The sequence below is a fragment of the Balaenoptera physalus genome (assembly GCF_965194825.1).
Source record: "Balaenoptera physalus genome assembly, chromosome: 9".
Classification (NCBI taxonomy): domain Eukaryota; kingdom Metazoa; phylum Chordata; class Mammalia; order Artiodactyla; family Balaenopteridae; genus Balaenoptera; species Balaenoptera physalus.
The window spans coordinates 48,732,548-48,753,083 of NC_138888.1; the positions used below are offsets into that span (position 1 = coordinate 48,732,548).

At 41.7% G+C, this 20,536-nt stretch overlaps 1 protein-coding gene and 1 long non-coding RNA gene across 8 annotated transcripts in view; one reads left to right on the top strand and one right to left on the bottom strand.

Annotated features, from left to right (window-relative positions):
* LOC309667183 overlaps window positions 1–20,536 on the top strand; it is a 238,789-nt gene that overhangs the window by 192,763 nt on the left and 25,490 nt on the right. The window contains exons 1-2 of one of the 3 annotated variants that reach the window (XR_014267595.1): window positions 812–892; window positions 12,652–12,910. This is a non-coding gene — a long non-coding RNA (uncharacterized lncRNA). Of the gene's footprint in view, window positions 1–811; window positions 893–9,876; window positions 19,380–20,536 lie in introns of those variants that run through there. The other 2 variants (XR_014267593.1, XR_014267594.1) reach the window with 2 other exon arrangements.
* LOC309667143 (uncharacterized protein) overlaps window positions 1–20,536 on the bottom strand; it is a 58,298-nt gene that overhangs the window by 2,781 nt on the left and 34,981 nt on the right. For 3 of the 5 annotated variants that reach the window (XR_014267531.1, XR_014267532.1, XR_014267534.1), the window contains exon 2: window positions 698–874. The gene's annotated coding sequence lies outside the window, so the exon portion shown is untranslated. Of the gene's footprint in view, window positions 1–665; window positions 875–6,206; window positions 7,269–20,536 lie in introns of those variants that run through there. The other 2 variants (XR_014267535.1, XR_014267533.1) reach the window with 2 other exon arrangements.

The window sequence follows — 20,536 nt, forward strand, 5'->3', positions numbered from 1 at the left end:
AAGAAACAAACCTTTCTGGTCATCCTTGAATCCTTTCTTTCTCTTACAGCAATACATTGGTAAATTCTGTTTGTTCTACCTTCAAACTCTCTCCAGAGTCTGACTACTACCCACTCTCTTATCTTACTTGGATTATTGCAAGAGCCTCTCAACTATTCCCTGCTTCAGCCCTTGGCCCCCTGGTATATTTTCCTCACAGCAGCTACAGGATTATTTTAAAACCTAACTCAGATCATGTCTTCACCCAAAAATCTGCAATGGCCATAGCCCTTATAATAAGGTGCCCACTTGGGTCCCACAACTCCCTCTTATGTCTCTGACCTACTTTTCTACAGCTCTCCCCTTGCTCGCTCCCCTCTAGCCATCTTGACTTCCTTGCTGTTCCTCAAACATGCCAGGCACACTATGCCCTTGCTGTAACCTCTACAGGATGCTGTCCCCACTCCATCCAAATGGCCCTCTCTCTCTCCCTTGGGATCTCTCCTCAAATGTCACCATATCAGAGAGACCTTTCCTGACCATCTCTGTAAGTGGAAACCACCTCCCCAGACACCATCTCCTTTACCTTGCTTTTTTTCTTCATAGCAATCATCATCATTGGGACAGTTCTGCCCACCAAGTGTGTCTGATTTTCCTAAACATATGATATGATTGCACTTCCTCACCTTTTGAAGTTGGGTGCAGCCACCTGACTTACTTTGTCCAGTGCCATGTGAGGAGAAGGGTCGTGTGTCACTTTCAGGCATAAGCCAGTGTGCAGTTCACCACTCTATCTTCTCCCTCTCCCACAGAGACTGGCCATGCTCCAGATGGGGATTCTCCGGGCAGCCTGGGTCCCAGAGTGTAGCTGCACAGAGCTGAGCCCCCAGCTGACCTGCAGTGAACAGCCAGTGTAAGTCAGAGATAAACTTGGTTGTTTTAAGCCACTGAGATTGGGTTGTTTATTACCACAAAATAACTAGCCTATCCTGACTGACACACTCTGACATATTCCATATTTGTTTGCTGTCTCCCCGTTCCCCCGTCTAGAATGTAATCTTTTTGATGGTAGGGCTCTATTCACTGTTATATCTCCAATGCCTGGAACAGTGCCTGGCACGTGGCAGGTATTCAATAAATATCTGTTGGCTGACGGACTGAATGATAAATTGATCACCCCAACTGAAACAGAAAGATTTAACAGTGGCAGGTGTTACTATTCCTGGATGCATCTACAAAAGCATTCCTTCGATCTTATCTGAATGGGAACAAGATGGTTCCCGACTCAAGATTAGAAGTGTGGCCGCTCATCTCACCAGACACAGTCTGAAAGCACAAATCACCTATGGGTACATAACATAGCGAGTTGTGAAAGCACATAAAGTAGTTAAAGCTACAACACAAATAGAGATCTGGCATACTGCTGAGGGGACTCAGCGACAACCATAAATAAAAAGCATTAGCGACATTTGTGTCGATGCTGACTGCTGATGTGGTTTCCTTTCCCCTGTGTGGACATTAGCATTTATAATGAACTGAGCTTCAGAGGCCTGGGATTTTATCTGCCGTTATCACAAATTGGTGTGGGAGCCCCTCTCAGGACTTTTGCAAAAGCCATGTGTGCTTTTCTGAGCTGCTTTCTTTTCATGGGCTTCCTCCTGGTATGCCTGAATTTGGATGGGGATAATGCATTTCCTGTATCATGTGGCACCGTACAAGGAAACGCATTGTATCCCCTCAGAGGAAGAGTACATCTGTAAGTAGTTTTTAAGAGTGTACTGAGGATCTTGTTAGGGTGGCTTATTCTCCCAGTTCCATTTGGTTGATGAAGTGGATCACGTGACAGATGTGCATAATAAACTGCTTCAGTTGCTGCCAGTGGGAAGCTCAACCTATAAAATGCGGAATCTCACGGACTCATTGAGGGCCGAGCAGGCTGATCACTGAAGAGAGAAGTCTGCCTCATTCTGAACTGTCATTTCTCACTGCCTCATACAATGCACCAGTGTTACTAGGCTTTGCTTTTACTTCCTCCCAAAGTAACTGCCTTTCCACTTTATTCCTAATTCAAACTGGAAAGGCAGTTGTTTCTGTATATGATTCCCCAGAGAGCAAACATTATTAAGATGTGCAAGTAATCATCCATTAAATATACTTGCAAGGAGTCTTCATGTTTTGTCATTTAAAAAGGAAACGTATGTACATCAGAGAGTAGGATTGCGGGAGTTTTTTTTTTGCCTCTTCCCCATCTCTTTTCCCCTCATCCTTTTCTATATTTTCTTCCTCTGTTCCATTAGCTTATTTTTTCTCTTTATATTCACTGGCAATTCCCTAATGACTACAGTCATAAGGGATGTAACTTGTCTCCCATTTCCATGGGTGGTACAGACAGTGACATCCAAGCCAAAAACCACAGGTGACCAACCTATTCCAGGAGTGGTCTAACTTGCAGCTCATTCTAGATGCTCCTGGGTCACTAAGGAACAGTGACTGGAGAAATAAAAAGCAATAATGCAAATTTTAGCCCTAGATATGATCATAGGGAAAATGATGAAAAAGGCTGTAAGTCCATCTGATTCACTTCCACCTCGGAGCATCCACATGTGCTCAGCACCAGACTGGGCACTATGGGGAGCCAAAGAGAAAGCGCACAGCCCTTGAAAGTCAGTGAATAAAATAGGGTGTACGATGACATATCCAAATGCCATAGTAGCAGCACAGGTAATAGGGCCTTAAGGTGGTGCCAGGGGGAAGATCTCAGTGAGAACTTAAATGGTCAGGCAAGGATTTGGGCTGGAGGCAGGAACTGAGCTAGACCTTGAAGGACAAGTAGATTTTGAATGCTGTCAAAAGAGCAAAATAGTCTATTAAAGAGGTCAAGAGTGCATGACATCTTGATCAAATTCAGCTGTTAGGGACACCTCACAGCCCCAATTTCCCAGCTAATCACATGTCAGCTGCACAGGTTATCTAAAGAACATTATATATATATATATATATTCATCAGATGTTAGTATAAGGCAATTAACCACAACATGAAGTACTGAGACGTCACATCTGTAAACTTTAAATTGATTGTGAAGACAGCAGAATTGTTTTTCTTGTCTACCAGCGAGTGTCATGGATTAAAAGTGCTGCTGAATTTAAGGAAATTATATTTTAAAAATGTAATCTGGGAAATGAGAGCTTAATCTTCTAGCAGCAAAACAACTTATGAAACTTCTTTTGGAGACTTTTCAAAATGTGAGATTTGGCTTTAGTGAGTTTAGGGAATTTTCCTTTGGCGACAGAAAGCTGGCCCTGGGACACTATAGAAAGCCCCCGGCACCTTAGCTACCTCCTTCTGACTCTGACTTCTGGCAAGAGCCAGAAAATCCCTGGCTCTTTTCTGCAGAGGAATGGCAGGACTTGACAGCAACTGTTGAGTTCACACAGAGATGGGGGGTGCCTCGTTCCCAGGGTCAGCTGGGGTGGGGCTGAGAAGCAGCTCAAGGCCAAGAGTTTGGCTTCCTGACCCTTACAGAAAAGTGTAGTGCTCTTTAATTTATTCCTAATCGGAATACTTTGCTGTGGTTTTCCTTTTAGAAAAGGAAAGACGTGCCCTTTTAACCATTTCCTCTCAAAAACCTTTGTTAGATTTGATTTAGTTGTTTCAATACCAAAATAGCTACCACATAAAAAGTATGACTAAAAATGTCTCCTATTCCTGTTTCACATAACTCAGTAATATGTTTCTGAGGTCTTGAGCCTGGGACTATTAGTCCTTTTGGTTGTGAGGGACTGGAAGGAAAAATTAAATAGAGTTTATGAAAAATAGAAAGAAACCCTTTTGGACCATCTTCCTTATTCTGAACGCTATGAAACCTTGAATGTAGGGGTACACGCACATGGTTTGCCCGTGTGCTTGCATACACACACATACTCTGACACATCACCTATTTTACTAAAAATTATTATGATAGAAAACTTCATTATTTTTGTTTGTCCTGGTTGTAGTCCTTCAATGATGGGCACCTGAGAGGCAAATGTTTGCAGGTAGCTGAAGGTACAGCTATGTGTTCTGCCCGAAACCTAAAATTAGATTGAGTTGACAATTCTATCTGGAGAGATTTTTCCCTCAGTGTTTTCATTCCCAAACTCTGCTACCTCCCACTTCCTGCAGAGAGTGGAGTCATCGTAGATAGTACTCAAAAGTAATAACTCCTGAGAGACTCTCTCTGCAAAATCAGCATGCAAAAGGATGTTGGCTGCAGAAACTAAGGACTCTTGGCTATAGCAGTAAAATGTTAAAGACACACAACAGTAAAAGGAAGCTGAGTTTCCTATATTTTAAATGTCTATTGTCTCATGCTTCGCTTTAGTGAAATCCAGAGAAATGAATTAAAGAGTTCGCTTTTAGAGTCTTTATAAAAGTAAGGTATTTTTGTTGTTATTCCTTGAAAGATGATGAAAAATAAGTGCTGAAATTTAGAGGTCTTCTGAAAATGACTTGGAATAATTATATTTGTTAAACTGGGCAGCCCTGATATCATATGCTATATAAATCAACTTTCATTATTCTTAAATGATTCTTTGCAATTTTTTTTTCTAGAACTTTGCAAGCTTGACTTGTGTTCACCTTGCTGTGGAATGTTTTAAAGGGCATTTCATCTAATAGCAGAGGAAAATGATAAATTATAGATGTCAAATCTTATAGTAGTGATTTAGGTAGCTAGGGTAAGATTGTAAGCAATAAAATAAAAAATTTCCCAATCAACCTCTACATTAGAAGTAAAAAAGAAATCGCTGTCTGCATAATTAAAGCGAGACATGTCAAGATGCTTGTTAATATGCTAATCTGAGGGCTTTTTTTTTTTTTTTTTGGCTGCTTGTGTCTTCTCTGCTGCTTGAGGGCTTTTCTTTAGTTGTGGTGAGCGGGGGCTACTCTTCGTTGCAGTGCGTGGGCTTCTCATTGCAGTGGCTTCTCTTGTTGCAGAGCACCGGCTCTAGGCACATGGGCTTCAGTAGTTGCAGCACATGGGCTCAGTAGTTGTGGTGCACAGGCTTAGTTGCTCCGCGGCATGTGGGATCTTCCTGGAACAGGGATCGAACCCATGTGCCTTGCATTGGCAGGCAGATTCTTAACCACTGCACCACCAGGGAAGTCCCTGAGGGCTTTTTTTTTTTTTTTTTTTTTTAAACTTGAAATCATAAAGCAGAATACTTGGAATATTTATCAGTTTAAGCAAAGAAGTTCTGTATTTATGAATGAGTATGAAGTGATTTCATTGTAAGTGTACTCTGGAAATACAGATATCAAGAAAGAAAAAACACCCCTCAGTCTCAATCTCTTAAGCATTTGGGGTCAGGACAACGAGGTGGTTAAGTGTTGGCCTGGTTCTAAATTTTCACCACGTCCCTATCAGCTGTGTGACCTCATGCAAGTTATTACTTAACCTCTCTGGGCCTCTGTTTCCTCGGCTATAAAATGGAGAAGATAGTGGGTCCTACCTCATAAGATAATTGTGAGGATTACAAATAAAGCATTTAAAATAGAATCTAACAGAGCAAGCACTCAATAAAAATGGTTGTATAATATCTTTCCTCTGCCCAAACTCCCTGGAGCTTTTCCTCTTACTACCAGTGAAAGCCGACATCCTTATCATGTCCTCTAAGGCCCCATACAACTGGCCTGTTTTCTTTCTGACCAGATCTCAGACTGCTTTCCCACCATGCTCAGCTCACACGCTGGCCTCCAGGCTGCTCCTCAGACACACCAGACACCCTCTCATCTCAGGAACCCTTGTCTTGAAATCTGTCCCTCAGACATCCTCAAGGCTGGCTTGTCACTTCCATCAGTTCTTTACTTCAAAAGCACCTTACCAATGAGACCTTCCCTGGATCACCATCTAACATACCTCTTGATATTTTATAGTCCTCTTTTCTACCTTATTTTTCCTCTTAGCACTAACTACTTCCTAACATACTATATATCTTACTAATTTATCTTTTTTACTTCCTACATCTTCCACTAGAATAGAAATTGCAAACGGCAGGGATTTTTGTTTTAGTTGCTGTTGCATCCTCAGTGCCCAGAATGGTGTTTGTTACAATAGTAGCTGTCAATAAATATTTGAAGGCTGAATGAGTGGATGATTTTCCTTAATTTCTAAAAAATAATAATTATATCCTATACATTTACTTCCTCAATCCAAAGTTTAATAAAATGTAGTTTTTTTGTCACATACATTTTCCTTGGTTGCAGTGATGACTGTCAACAGCAACAACAGCTGCTTGAAGGCCGGATAAGCATATAATGAAAGTGAAAGGACAAGGTTAGGCCACCCTGGCCGTGATGCAGCTGTTTCTTCTAAGCCTTCGTTAGTTCACCTGGAGGAAGAAATAATGCTGCTCGCTGCACCTCCCTAGTTCCTTCTTCAGCCACAGATAAATCAGGGACAACTTCTGATTTTCCCTTGCTACCCTGTTCTTTTAATAGCTACAAAGGGGTAGGGAAGCTTCTTAAGTAAATATGGCACATGATTTCCAATACCTGAATGTATGCAAGGGCAGAGTATATAGAATACTATTGAGTTACCAATGTGGGAGGATCTCTCTCTCTCTCTCTCTCTCTCTCTCTCTGCCCCCAGGGGTTATTTAAAGGGCGTTTCTCAACACGGACACGTTACAGGGGCAGGAGGTAACATGGAGGATAAAAGTTCCTGAACATCTACTGTGTTCCCAGTGCGGCTTCACATACTACATCTCCTCACAGCCATCCTGCATGGTCGATATTATCATCCCCAATCTCTAGATGGGGAACCGAGGTGAGACCAAGGCTCGGAGAGGATAAGTGGCCTGTCCAAGGCCGCCTGACTATTAAGCGTCAGAGCAAGACACGGAGCGTTTATCAGGAACATGTCAACCACTTTTTTTTTTTTTTTTTTATTTAGTGTTAAGATTATCCCTAGTATTTTATCATTTGCTATTATGAATGCAGTTTTTTTCTCATTGTATTTTTTTAAATTAATTAATTAATTAATTTATGGCTGTGTTGGGTCTTCGTTTCTGTGCGAGGGCTTTCTCTAGTTGCGGCAAGCGGGGGCCACTCTTCATCGCGGTGCGCGGGCCTCTCACTGTCGCGGCCTCTCTTGTTGCGGAGCACAGGCTCCAGACGCGCAGGCTCAGTAATTGTGGCTCACGGGCCTAGTTGCTCCGCGGCATGTGGGATCCTCCCAGACCAGGGCTCGAACCCGTGTCCCCTGCATTGGCAGGCAGACTCTCAACCACTGCGCCACCAGGGAAGCCCCCATGTCAACCACTTTTGTTTTCTCTTTCCTTTTTGCCCCATAAGCACTTTCCTAAGCATTAGACCAATTTGTGTGTCTTGAGCCAACAGCTTCTGAATTAGAGATTTAGTGCTCATAATGGATTTCTGCCACAGCTTAAAGCTTAAAACTGTTGGGATCTCAGCAGCTTCTCCTCTTCTCATCAGTGAGGTAAGGACCTGCACGCTAGGGATGGGCTGACATGACAGGAAGAGCAGCATCTGTGCCCCATCCATACTCCCCGTTAGTAACCAGATGTGATCTCTCCCTTCCCCAACAGCTATAGCTCCTCACTTTACTTCTTTGAGGGCACTTACACTGCTCTGCCTTGTTTGATGAAAATGTATGTATTCATCTCATTCTAAACCCCTTGGAGGCACAAGGTAGGATTCCAGGTAGGATTCTACAGGCAGGGTGCATCTAACCACCAGACAATGCTGGGGTGGGAAGAGATCACACAGTCCAACTTCCTAATGTTATTAATGGGCCACTGAAGCCTAAGAAGGACACACACCTTGTCCAAGGTCACAGAATTGAGACCAGAACTCTGGTTTTCTTATCCTTAGTTCCTTAATATTTCATTATACCACATGACTTCCCTTGTCTTTGAGGAGAGGTATGATGCGTATTGAATGTGCTTTGTGAAAAACCATCTGGTAAAAGTCGTGCAGGTAACACAGGGGTCTGCAAAGACTGCATGTTGGGAAAAAATAGCAATAGTTCAGGAAATAAATAGCAAACACTTTAAGTAGGTTGGTGGCAACAGAAATGGTGGGGGGGAAGGGCCAAATTCAAGAAATATCATGATAATGGGCTTGCTAGGCCTCATAACTGATTTGGGGGAATGAGTTTATGGGATTACAAAAGGAGAGCCAAAGCTGAAGCAAGAGCAAGTGTGGCATAGTGGTTAACACAGGTCTGGTTTCAAATCCCAGTTTCCACGTGTTTGTTGTATGACCCTCCTCCCTTCATTCAGTGAATATATATTGAACACCAGTATGGGCCAGACATTGTTCTAGGCACTTGGGCTATATCAGAGAATAAAACTGACAAAGATTCCGGGTTCTAGCTATGTCTTAACCTTGCTAAGACTCAGTTTCCTCATGCATAAAATGGAAAGAATAACATCCATTCATACTGTTGTGAGGATTAAGTACTCAACAAATATTAGGGATCATTATGCCTAAGTTTTGAGTCTGGGTAGCTATGATAAAAGTGATGTTAACAGAAACTGTGAAGTTGGAAGAATAAGATGATCTTCAAGCAAGATTCAGTGTGGGTGTATTGAGTGATAGTCCTTTATCATCCCAAGTTTCTAATAACATATGTGACCCAGGATTGTTACAGAGTTTGGTCTTGGATTTGGGGAATGGTAGTCTGGATTTGCCTATGTGCCCTGATGTCCTTTAAACAAAGAGGTTGAGACTGTACCAAAAATCCCAGGTTCTTGAGTTTGAACTATGCTAGGTAGGAGGAAGAGGCCTCTGTAGAAAGACACTGTTGGATCTGGGCTCTGTCTTGATATGCAACAACCCTGGCGGAATTGGGAATAAGGTGGTGTACGGTTGGTCAGTGGGCAAAAATGAATACCCAACCATTCTCTGGAATGAACTATGAAACTCTACTGTTGGAACTTAAGACTGTACAATAAGGAAACTTCAAGTGCAGTTTGAGACTCCAGGCTGAGAAAGGACCAATGAATAGAAAACCAACACTGTTCGATGGCAGTACCTAAGTCATCAGAAGAGAGATTTTGGGGGTGCCTACCAACTCTCTATGGGCACAGATGGGAAAGCAACATGAACAGCCAACAGGGTCTAAGAACATCCAGATTACCAAGTGCTCCATGTCTAGCCACTAGTGGTTCTCAAAGTGTGGTTCCTAAAGCAGCAGTATCAGCATCACCTGGGAACTTGTCAGAAATGCAAATTCTTAGGTCCCATTCCAGACCGACTCCCAGAATCTCCAGGGGCACAGCCCAACAATCTGTGTTTTCACAAGCACCTAGATGATTCTCTGATGTTTATTAAAGTTTGAGAACTACTGAGATGCACTGTTGAACTAAGAAATATCTTCCTACCTAGAGGCCTCCAGCCTCTATTTCCCTCCTTCCAAAAAGTATCCCCTTGATTCCCTCTGTGTTTACCTATTTTCAGGTTTTTAAAAATGGGACCATGAGGTGGAGAAATGATAAAATGAAGTTCCCATGGGTGCTTGAGTCAGTGCAGACTCCTTTCACTCAACTTTACCCTTTCACTCAAAATCTAACAAGAAGGTTGCACACAAATATTTATCCCTATAAAAATTTTCCACTTATTTTCATGTTCATTAGTAAGCTATCTTTCATTTTTCAGTGTTCTCTGCGGGACTGTGAACAGGATCTAACTGGGCTTTACACCCAATGTGAATTAAAGGAATTATGGATAATAAAAATTACAATAGCAGCTATGATTGAATACTTACTATGTTGTAAGCACTGTGCTTACAACACACGCTTTTTTTTTTTTAATTAATTAATTAATTTATTTATTTATTTTTGGCTGTGTTGGGTCTTCGTTTCTGTGCGTGGGCTTTCTCTAGTTGTGGCAAGCAGGGGTCACTCTTCATCGCGGTGCGCGGGCCTCTCACTATCGCGGCCTCTCTTGTTGCGGAGCACAGGCTCCAGATGCGCAGGCTCAGTAGTTGTGGCTCACGGGCCTAGTTGCTCCGTGGCATGTGGGATCTTCCCAGACCAGGGCTCAAACCTGTGTCCCCTGCATTGGCAGGCAGAGTCTCAACCACTGCGCCACCAGGGAAGCCCCACAACACATGCTTTTACACAAGCACAACACTGTGCTTTTACATGACTTACTTAACTTAATCCTCTAATAACTCTAAACTCCTATTAACCCATTTTTACAGATGAGAACATTGAGGGTCACACAGGTTAAGTAAATTGGCCAAGGTCAAATATCATGAAAGGGCATATCTGTCATTTGAGCCCAAGCAATTTGACTCCATCACCAAAGTTATGATCACTATGCCATTGGTCTGCAACATTAGAATCACCAGAGAGCATTCCAAAACTATCCTTGTCTGGGTCTCACCCCAGAGAGTCTGACTTAATTGGTCTGGGCTGGGGCCCAGGCAAGGATGCTTTTGGAAAGCATCCGGGTGATTCTACCACAGCCAGGTTATAAACCCCAATATATAACATAGTCTCCATGCTTAAGTATACTACCCAAGGTCAGCTGCTAGGAAGTGGTGGGGCTGTGTGCTGAATTCAAATCTGTGTGGGTTCAGAGTTTGGTTCAGTCATTACCATCACCTTGACCAGTACTCTACCATTTCCACCCCAATACCACCTTACAACTTTCACAGCATATTCCAGGACAGAGAAATAAAGGTTCTCCAGTTAGCATATCTTATGAAAGATGTTGCTTTCAGGAAATATTTTCGTGACTTCTCAAATAATCTAAAGCCTCTTATTCTCCTCCTCCTCTTCTTCTTCCTCTTCCCCTTCCTCGTCTTCTTTTTTAAAGGTTTGGCCTCTGGAGAATATTTCAAGTATAGTGGCAAAACATCTAACTTTCCTGTGAGCTTAAAAAAATGAAGTGGTTCTTCAGAGTAAACAAAAAAATCTTTTCATCTAAAATTTTACTTTAGACCAATTCAGTGCCCTGGGAATTAGTTCCAATGTTTGGCTCAGGTTTCTGGCACTGAGCACTGAGCTCTGGCCTCAAGCCTGCACAGGGTCACCTTACAGCTGCACCTCAGGGCTACTCGCCAAGAAGCTGGTCTCATGGCAGCACTACCCTATGGCTTAATACCAGAACACTGAGCCTTGATAGCGAACCTGGCTGAAAGCAATTCACATGACTGCAACTCTGTTTAGCAGACAACTTATGGAAGTCACCTGGTGAAGCATGGTACCACCCTCCCACATTTCTGGGAGAAAAGAGAAGTAATTTTCATTAGTTTCTCTAGGAGCAGAGAAGGGTGTTTATCAAAGTTGCATTTACAGCCAGAAACTTGTGGATTGATATAACCATCACATAAAAGGAGAAACATCTGTCACTTTCATTTGTAGCCCTGTTTGTAGCAGCTCTTTCAAAAAGGAAGACTAGAGACCAGCTATCCTGGTTTGGGCGCTGTATGGTTAGGCCATTCAAGATGGCTGTGTTCTTGCTCTCTATACATGCCCTGCTTGACCAGTGCCTGTGTCACTCACATGACTATCCAATCCTCTTAGTTATAGGGCTTAATTTGTCCCTGGTAACTGGTGAGCCCACCTGACCAGGCTTCCCCCTGTAAATGGTAGCCTCCTTCTCCGCCGCCCCGGTAGTGAAGACTGCTGTCACGTCCTGCCCGTTGTCTGCCGCACATGGTGGGGTTTCCCTCCAGGATCCTTTGTGTAAGCTCCCCCTATCCAATAAACCATTGATGGCTCTGTTGCTATCTCCGGGCTCTTTCTTCAGTCTCTGAGGCTGGGCAACTACAGAGCTTGAAGGGTTGGGGGGTACAGCCCAACAGGGACAAAGAGATCAGTGTCTGAAACCTGGTTTTCCCACTAACCAGGTGGGTTTGGGCAAATAACTTAAACTCATTTTGCCTCAGTTTCCTCATATATAAAATAAACTTCGAGTTCGTTAAATGAACTCTAAATCTCAGTCCTAAAATTGTATTACATGTATAAATATTTATAGCTTTTCTAATTGGTGTAACCACTTGAAACTTATCTTCTTACTAGAGAAAAATCTGAATTTCTGAAAGTCTGTGGTTGACATTAAAGATGGAACTTAAGAACAAGGAATTGCAGAGTTTTAGCTGTAAGAAGCTAGATAGATAATATACCCCAACTTCCTCATCTTATCTTCTCCCTCTTAGTCTTTTCTTTCCTTTCTTCTCTTTTCAACAAATATTTTCTGAGTTCTGGTATACACCAGGCACTGAGCTAAGTGCTGGAGACCAAAACTGAGTTCTTAGCCTTAAAGAACTTCCAGTACAGTGGACACAGACAAGTGAACAGGTGATTAAAACACAATGGAGTGAGGCTACAATAGAGGTGAACATAGGGTGCAATGGAAGACAGAGGCCAGTCTCAGGGTGAGGTAAGGGTGGGAGTCAGGGAAGGGTTCCTGGAGAAATGACATCTAAACTGAGACAGGGAGAGGAGCCCCATTTCTAGGCAGAAAAGCAGCATATACCTTTGAACATCACAGAGGCAACTCTGGAAAGGTGGGGAATATTTCCCCAGGGCATGCAACTGGCCAGTGGCAGAACTGGTGGTACAACTAGAGCTCAAGGTGCTAACTCCAAAGTTACAGGCTTGGTTGAATGTCAGTGACATGAAGTAATAGTTTTTGTTTTTGTTTTTTCGGCACAGGTGAAACATCACAGTGCCTGCCTTTGTTGCCATCACCTTAATTAAGACTCAAGCTCTTCCCTGGGCTCTCTCGGTTTAGGATCTCCCCTCTCTGGCTCCAGTGTCTTCAGCAGTAACTCATCAACACAGTACAGTCACATCACAGGCCCATCACCTGAGAAGCACCACCACCAGTCTACTCCAGGAATGAAGATCTTTCAGCTGCAGAGCGTTGTGGATGGATAAAGTGCCTGGCTGACCGGTTTAGGAGACAATCCAGGTTAGTGACAGCTCAGTTACAGGGCAGTTATAAGGCCTCATGGTTGTCTTCAAATATTTGAAGGGTTGAAGGAGGGATTAGATCTAGTCTCTGTGGGTTGAAGGGGAAGAAGAACCAAATGGATGTACATAGGTACAGATAAGTTTATCTTCCCTAAATAAGAACTTGAGGCTGGTTGCATTGGAAGTAATGAGTATCTTTACAACAGAAGTATTTAAAACCAGGGCAGAATGACCACCTGACTGGGATGTTTCCAAGGGGATTCATGCCTCTAAGATGTGATTTATAGAAGCCTAATCAAATCCTTCTGGCTCCAAGCTTCTGTGATTCTATATTTTCACACTTGGCCCAGGACAACTGAGGTCTAACTGTTCTAGTTTCTTATCTACTCTTCACAAAGTATTTACTCTCAGTTCTAATTAATTAACATTTGCAAGCACATTATTTTTACATTTCTAAGCAAAGATACTCTTATTGTTTTTTTGCGATATTTAAAAAGGCAATTTAGTGTTGGGTTTTCTTTTTCACATATAGCATTGATATACTGATATTTACCTTTAGGTAGTGAAGCTGCTATACTTCTGTGAGAAAATGGGCAGTGGCACACGCACATGTGCACACATATCCACATATGTAGTCTGGTGTGTGTGTACTGCCTTATTTTAGGTATGCTTTGTCTGTGTACTTATATGCTGTTCATGCTAGGATCCATCCTCTTTCACACCCAAAGAAATTTTACAAATTCTTCCTTTCCTTTCTTTCACTTTTGTTTTTTATTGTGGACACTGTGCTGCTGTTCCCTGAGTCTAAAGATGCGGGGGGAGAGAAGGGAGAGTGCAGTCAGTGAAAATTGAAGGTATTCCTGGCAGTTCTTGCAGGTGCAATTTTGATTTTGTTAACCACAAATTATTTTCAGAGAGCAGTGGCAAAAGATGATTTATATTGTTTTTTAAGGCAGAATTCTCTGTTGCTGACATAGTAGAATAAGACTTATAATATATTTTTACCTGATTTCTATGCTTGGTGCACGTAATGTGTTATAAATCAGATATATTAAATAATACTTTGTTTTAAATTAGTATTTGGGTAATATATTATGTGGGATCTAAAATATGTATGTTTCAAAACCACATAATAGCTTTTCAAAAGAAGAAAAAGAATGCAAGCTTATTTTCTAAGTGTTCAAAATCAAACAACATTAAAAGGACCTGTCAAAATGAGCTGGCTCTTCCCTAAAAGCCATGGAACATAAATTACTTTAACATACTCTGCAAAGGAACTTGTCCTGCACTAGCTCCCATAAGCTGCCTTAGAGAGAGGTTTATGCTCAACTACACATTAGGAAATAAAAAGCGTTCCATAGCTGCTGGTTCGTAACAGCTTATTGTGCACTGAGAGGGATGCTGGGAGTGGCTCAGACAGTCCCCAAGCACTCGGTGCGAAGTTGTGGGTTAGGGCCTCTGGGAGAGCTGTTGACTGTGCACAGGATGAATAAATCATTTCTCTCAAGGTAATCGGTGGCAGGCTTCCCCTCAAAGAGTCGTAATCATCTGGCCTCTGCATGCAAATGTAAAAGTAGAGCATTCTGTTGTACTGAAATGGCAGCACATGGAAAAGAGCACCACCAAAAATGACAGACAGAACTTGCAGGGGCAGCAGCAAGCAGGTCTATATTGGCTGATAGACTTTTTCCCCCTTCCAGCTGTTGTTCATAAGATAAAAATGTTTTCACTATTGATTTTTTGTTTGTTTGTTTACTGTAAAGAATGGTAAAAGCAGGGAGACACCAGGCAAAATCCCCTAAAATCACTGCAGGGACAGAGCCAGGACCTGAGGAGGGCAGGTGATTTTAAAAAGAAAGAAAAGGACAACTGGGAGCAGAGGATGGGACAAAGTCTGCAAAGCCAGAGAGCAGATGACAGAAGATTCTACAGCTGCTCACTGCAGCTGCTCTAATAGTCTCCTCTGCTTCAGAGCAGAGACAAATGTGTTTAGAAATGAAAGGCAAGAGGCAATGGGAAAAATGTACCTTCCATTTCTAACCAACTGGAATATAATCTTCACAAAGCTCATCTTGTTCTCATGAGGTGGTTATTTTTAGGATTCAAATATAGGCAGAATACTAACCAGCAAACCCTATGTGCTTCTTAGCTGGAAGCACAACTGGGTACACCCAAATTACTGAGAGCACATTGCAATTTCTAAGGACAAACTTGTAGTTGGAGCCTTGAACATTAGAAATGGTAGCAATTTAGTAATATGATAGTTTATGGCCTTACCCAACTGTTTCTGAACTCATAAAATGCTTTGTCACATGTAACCTTAATTTTTATATGCTTTAGGCCACATAATGGCTTTAAGCCATTATTTCTTCTTTTAAACACAATACGAATAAAGATAGTTGATCCCTTTACTCTGACATGATTTCCAAGAACTCTGGACCCTATTGAGCTCTGTGCTGTCCTGAGGAGTGGCTCTGGTTGACTTGAAATCCTAGCCTGAGGAGATAAATATGTGATTGGGGAGGGGGGTAGGGGCAGGCCAACTCTACCCACCCCCATATTTCCTTCAGGATCCATAGGCCTCCTAAATGGTAAGGTTTTCGCCTCCTTGATAGCAGAGAGCATTTATGATTAGAAAAAGATGTTCTTCAAAAATGTCAGCAACTGAGAGAAGTCACAAAAGAGGAGGAAGAGAATGAACAGTAACTGCATAGTTACTGGACTGTTTTACAGATTTAAAAAATATAACAGGCTCAGAAACTTTAGTAACTTGTCTAACGTCACACAGGAGGGTCAGAAGTCAAACGTCTGTGAGACTGTAAAACTTTCTACTACAAGACAGCATGGCGGGGCGGTGAGCGGGTGGGGCGTCTCAGAACTCCCTAGAGCTCTCCCTCCTGAAGGGTTATAAAATGCAGACAGAGAATGTGTATTTCATTGATTCAAAAAAGTTGAAGTCATTTCTGAGGCTGTATGCCTTCGCGGGGCAGTGGCACCCTCCTCCCAACTCCAGCAGGGCACTTAGAAACCACGTGACTTTGCTCCAAGGCCTCCTGCCAGGCCTGAGTCTATGCAGGCCTACGGCTAACAGGTGCATGATCCCCCAGCTCAATTAGGCATGACAGAAATCTGAAGGGCCAGCGGTCCACAGTGTATGTTGTAGTCTGAGCAGCCTTAAGGATAACAAACATGCCACTGAATGCAAAGCACTTAGTTCTTTTTTTATTATTTTTATTGGAGTATAGTTGATTTACAATGTTGTTAGTTTCTGTGGTACAGCAAAGTGAATCATATACATATGACATATACATATACATATGTCCACTCCTTTTTAGATCCTTTTCCATGTAGGTCATTATAGAGTATTGAGTAGAGTTCCCTGTGCTGTACAGTAGGTTCTTACTAGTTATCCTTTTATATACAGTAGTGGCAAAGCACTTAGTTCTATTGAGACATGTCCTTACCAACATGTTTAGAGAATTGAGATGATTGCAATGAGCAATTCAACTAACAGAATTATTCTGACCTCCAGCTTGAGCCATATTCATCATCTGACCCCACTCTGTCTAATCCTAAAGTACCTCCCATGACTCCCCCAAATCTGTCCGTTCCAGAGACAAAGTCTCTTTGTTGTTCCTGCATGGCTCCCTCACTCCTGCCTTCGTGCCCCAGCTGCTACTGAATCCTCTAACATGACTTCACTTCCCTCCACCCAAGCAAATCCTACACCGTCTTTCAAGGCCCATCTCAACACCCAACTTTTCTCCAGTGAGTGTGCCTTTAACTCCAGTCAGCTTGCCTTTACCTCCAGTCAGCAATGGTCTCTAAAATCCTGAACAGCAGTAACAAGTATCTCCACTCTTCATTTTCATATTGATTATGTTCAACTTAGAACTTGACTGTGAGTGCTCTGTAAACTCTCGTTATCCCATCTTTGTAAATACCCACCGTCATCAAATTGTAAGCATCTTGAAGGCAGAGGCTCTGTTGACAAACTAAAATGACTGGCAAAGAGTACCACAGCAGTGATTTTATTCCTAACCCCAAATCTATTCTTGTGTTCACTTTGGATTTAAACCAGATGTGAGCTGATGAATGCTGTCCTTTGAGACTCAACTGAATTGGCTCAAGTCCTGTTCCTTTGTGCAATGGGAACCCTACATTCCTTCCTAACTGTTTGGGGGATTCTGGAAGGGGGTGGGGGTAGTTTACAATTTCTCTTTCTAGTCACATCTGGCTCCAAGTTCTTGCTTCTGTAGACCTGCAGACTTCAGTAGCTGGAAGGAGCGTATTGCTATCCCCAAGACCACCATCTCCAGACATGGAACTCAGCTCCTTTTCTTGTTTCAGTAAGTGGGCTGAAGCAGGAATGATGCCCACTTAACGAGAAAAATCAGAAGTGAGGCATATGTGTCCTAGGTCTTCAAATATTAATGCTTCATTGTGGGTACTATTTGCCTTTGAAGATTTAGAAGAGAAATGCTTTGTATTAATTCTTCATTACATAGAATAGAATGCTAGAAATTTACTTAGAATTTTTCTTTGCCATTTTCTAAGTGACTCTGATTTATTACTTCAGCCATAACCAAGGAATAAACGAAAGCTGCTTCATTATTTTTCATGTAGGACAGCATAGTAATTGCTAATTAAACATATACAGACTTCTGAAGTTTAATCATAATTTTACTTCAAATAGATATTACTGTGTTTTCTGTTTCTTTGGCCCAAATGGGATGCTTCTTGCTGAGAGGGGCAGTATAATGTAGTGGATGAATACAGACTCTAGCGTCAGACTGTGTGGATTCAAATCCTATCCTATTACTTACTAGCTACGTGACTTGATAAACTACTTAACCTCTCAGTAACAAATGGGGCTAAGAATAGTACCTAGCTCATATGGATTAAATAAATATGTGTAAAGTGTTTTGAACAGAGTGTAACACATAGAGAACACTCTGGGTGGTTTAGTTGTTTTCTTTATTCGGCATCACATGGTTTATGCTATATATGCATTGTTATGGGCTGAATTGTGTCCCTTCAAATTCATATATTGAAGCCCTAACCCCAAAGACCTCTGAATGTGACTGTCTCTATTAGAGGCAGGGCCTTTAAAGCAGTAATTAAGTTAAAACGGGGTCATTAATCCAAAATGACTAGTGTCCTCATAAGAAGAGGCGATTAGGACACAGACAAATAGACAGAGGGATAATCATGTGAGGACACAGAGAAGGCAGCCATCTGCAACCCAAGGAGAGAGGCCTGAGAAGAAACCAAACCTACCGCACCTTGACCTTTGACTTCTAGCCTCCAGAAATGTGAGAAAAAAAATCTTCTGTTGTTTAAGCCACCCAGTCTGTGGTATTTTGTATGGCAGCCCTAACTAATACATGTATCAAAATTAAATTTGGTAAAAAAAAAAAAAAAAAAAAAAAATTATATCTGGTGAGAAACTAATGGTTTGTCATTACATTTCTCGCAGCATTTAATTGGTAGGATATCTTTAAGTTTTGATTTTTTGTGAGTCTGAAATCATAGTGGTTAAGAGTGCTGAGCTCTAGTCTTGGTTCTGTCACTTTCTAGCCATGTACCTTTAGGCAAGCAAAGCCTAAAGACATATATAAGGACTGTTTGAGCCCTGCTACTTCATAGGTATGTCAAGACTAAATGAGATAATACGTAGCACAATGCCAGGCACACAATAATATTAAGTTAATGAAATTCTGTCTCTCTAAATGTCTTCTGATGGTGGTGCAGAGGGGAAAGGGGAAGGCATTTTCTCAGTGCCTGACATTTTCTGCTTTTTTAAAAAACCAGGTACGAAAGCCAAGGTCCATAGAAATGAAGTGATTTCTCCAAGGTTTTAGAAGGTGTGGTGGAGCTGGGATTCACAGGCAGGTGGGTCTGACTCCAAGATATACTCTCTTTCCACTATACCACATTACCTTTCCCATTAATTTTCTTAGGTTCTAGTATGCTGTTCCCAGTACCTACCTAAATGCATATATGTATACATTTGATGCATGGGGCCAGAGCACTAGGAAATTAAATATCATTTTCAAAGGGTCTTTTCATATATGAAAGAAAAGCAAAAAAAGAAAAAATAAAATAAAATCCAACCTTTAGGTAGAAGTAATTCTAGCTTTAGTAACTCTACTGTCCTGCAATGGAGATGTAAGTGATTTATATTCTCATGTTGTGTGTCCTGATTTGAACCAACAGACTCTGATTTCTAAAGGATTATAACTTGTGCTGCTATTGGACCAACCCCAATGTCTAAATTTAGCACAAAACTTGGTCTGGCAATATTTAGTCCCAGTTAAATAAGTGTGTTCTCAATTGCTAATGGCTCTCTATTTCATTTTGTAACTTTTCCGTACACACCCCCAACCCGGGTCAGGAGTCACAGACCAGCTACCTATGGAGTTATTTTAAGATACCCAGCAAGGCGTCTTCCAACTAGTTTCTTTTTTTTTTTTTTTTTTTTTTTAATTTTTTTTTATTTTTGTGGATTATTTTTATTTTTTATTTTTTTATTTTTGGCTGCGTTGGGTCTTCGTTGCTGCACACAGGCTTTCTCTAGTTGCGGCAAGTGGGGGTTACTCTTCGTTGTGGTGCACAGGCTTCTCATTGCAGTGGCTTCTCTTGTTGTGGAGCACAGGCTATAGGCACGCAGGCTTCAGTAGTTATGGCGCACGGGCTTAGTTGCTCCGCATGTGGGATCTTCCCGGACCAGGGATCGAACCCATGTCTCCTGCATTGTCAAGCGGATTCTTAACCACTGCGCCACCAGGGAAGTCCCCCAACTAGTTTCTTTAACAAAACAATAAGGTAATCATTTCTTGAATCATTTGGTTTTTACTAAATTACTTCCCAGAAAATATTTAATTCCGTCACGTGAGCAGTTAACTCACATATTTATTTTATTTTTGTTAAAAATAGACTAGCTCTTAAAGATACCAACTTTTAAATGTCTCAGTGTGAATGGCCACGTACACATTTCTACCACGTCAGTTAAAAACAGAAGTCCAAACCTGGGTGATGGGACTGTTTTTCTAAGTAGAGCTAAGATGGTTACGTGAACTACTTTGCTCTAGAAAGTATTTTTGCTACTTCACTAGTTTTGTATTATGATAGAAGCTTGGTTTACATGATATTTAGATACTTGGGTTTGAAATGTGAAAACCCCTATGTTCAAAAACTCTTTAATCCAGTAGAAATAGTTTGAATGCTTACTGTAGATCACAGTGCAAATCTGCAAGACAAATAACTGGGTTGTTATTGTCAACAGAATGCAACAGCAAAAGGCTGAAAACTTTTTAAAAATCTTCACATCTAAGAGAATATAGACAGCATAATTTGAGGCAAACAAGGAAGCAGAAAGGCTTATCCTGCTTCTTTTGCCCAATTTCAAGGGTAGTAACTATGTGGGAGGGCTCCATAGTTATGTCAAAGGGTCTGAAAATCCACATATTCTCCAAAAACAGTTTGAGGGTTGCATAAGAAAGAGGTTGGAAACCACTGCCCCAAGCCTCCCTTTGACTTTCTTCCTTCTGCGTCTTCAGGAAGGGATGAATAAGAAAAGGAGAGTAGCTGTAAGTGGAAGTGGAGATGATGGCAAAGCAGT